The 1,966-nt window shown below is 46.1% G+C and overlaps 1 pseudogene; it reads right to left on the minus strand.

Moving 5' to 3' along the window:
• Positions 1–76: 76 nt before the first annotated feature.
• LOC110309655 overlaps positions 77–1,966 on the minus strand; it is a 3,450-nt pseudogene continuing 1,560 nt past the window's right edge.

Genomic DNA, 1,966 nt, shown 5'->3' on the forward strand with positions numbered 1-1,966 from the left:
CGCCTGCCTCTGCCTCCCGAGTGCTGGGATTAAAGGCGTGCGCCACCACGCCCGGCTGGCCCCTTCTTGTTGCTTCTTAACTAGCTGAGTACTCTACTGCACCACTGTTGATGTCATCTATGATGTCATGAGGATGGCGGCCATCCACATTGCAGCCCACAGACTGTGCAGTACCCAGGATCTCTTTGCTAGTTTCAGAAAGTTCTCTAGCCAAAGACCGGTGTCTCATCTGCTGGGCAATGGTGACAATCTCATCGAATGTGATGTCCCACTGTGTTTAATGTTCTTCTGCTTCGTTCTGTCTCTCGGTGGCGCCTTGAGGGCTTTGATGACCAGGGCAGAGGCAGAGGGCACCACCTCGATCTGGGCCTGTCTGTTCTGGATGCTCAGTTTCCCTGTAATTCTGAGACCTTTCCAGTCACCGGTAGTCTTGGCAATGTCATCGCCAACTTTCTTTGGAGACAGACCCAGAATATTAATCTTCGGGGCCAAGGCAGATGTGGTGACGACCTCACCTCTGGTGCACCTCAAATATACAACTCTGATCTCTTTGGGGTCAAACATGCAGGGAATTGAACTTAGGTCCTCGGGAATAGTAGTCAGTGCTCTTGGTTTCTAAATTTTTTTTTTTCCTAGCCAGTGCTCTTTTTGTTTTGTTTTGTTTTTTTGTTTTTGTTTTTTCGAGACAGGGTTTCTCTGTGTAGCCCTGGCTGCCCTGGAACTCACTCTGTAGACCAGGCTGGCCTCCAACTCAGAAATCCACCTGCCTCTGCCTCCTGAGTGCTGGGATCAAAGGCGTGCGCCACCACGCCCATCTCCTAGCCAGTGCTCTTAACTGCTGACCTATTTCTCCAGCCCCACACCCACAACACATTGACAGCTATGGGTTCACCTAAAATAACACACACACACACACCACCCCTCATTACTGGTCTACACCTACTAGGTAGTAACTGAACACTCACTGGGCAAGCACCCTATACTGGCCTCCATCTACACCTACAGTTTTTTCTCTTTATTTATTTACCTTTTGAGACAAGCTCTCACTACACAGCCCATGCTAACCTTGAACTTTGTTTTTAAAGATAGGGTCTGGGGCTGGAGAGATGGCTCAGAGGTTAAGAGCACTGACTGCTCTTCCAAAGGTCCTAAGTTCAATTCCCAGCAACCACATGGTAACTCACAACCATCAGTAATGGGATCTGATGCCCTCTTCTGGTGTGTCTGAGGACAGCAACAGTGTACTCATACATAAAATAAATAAATAAATCTAAAAAAAAAAAAAGACAGGGTCTTATATAGCCTAATCTGGCCTTGAACTTGTGATAAACAAGGTGGTGCTTGAGGTTTTGATCATCCTGTCTCTGCCTCCATTCTAAGTGCAAAGTTGAGTTATAGGAAAATTTAAAATGCAATTTATAGCCTCCATCTTCAAGCTGTTGTGAATCTTAGCTCTTAATAGGAGTGCATAACTTTAAGCAAGACAGATTATATCTGCCTCCTTATGGCGAGATGAAATATGAATGGGATAAATCATGTGAAATGCTAAGGTGAGGGAGGGCTCAAGCCCGGGCAGCTCAAGTGCTCAACAAATGTTATGTTATCTGCATTTGGCAAATTCTTAAACTGACAACTGTTAGTCAGCAAGAGAATCAACCAGGAGGGAGTCATTTGTCAAGCTTAGTGTAATGGAGTACTGTTTGCTGAGCCCCGTCTCCAAAACTGAACTACATATAGGTGAATTAAAGCACATTTCTAGTCAGCTTTGGTAGCATATGCTTTTAATCACAGCTCTCTGGGGGCAGAAGCAGAAGGATCTCTGTGAATTGGAGGCCAGCTGGATCCACACAATGAATTCAGGAGGGTTATACAGTGAGACCTCCTATGAGAGAGAGAGAGAGAGAGAGAGAGAGAGAGAGAGAGAGAGAGAGAGAGAGAGAGAGAGAGAGAGAAAGAGAGAGAGAGA

This window comes from Mus caroli, chromosome 14 (assembly GCF_900094665.2).
Source record: "Mus caroli chromosome 14, CAROLI_EIJ_v1.1, whole genome shotgun sequence".
In the NCBI taxonomy this organism is placed as follows: domain Eukaryota; kingdom Metazoa; phylum Chordata; class Mammalia; order Rodentia; family Muridae; genus Mus; species Mus caroli.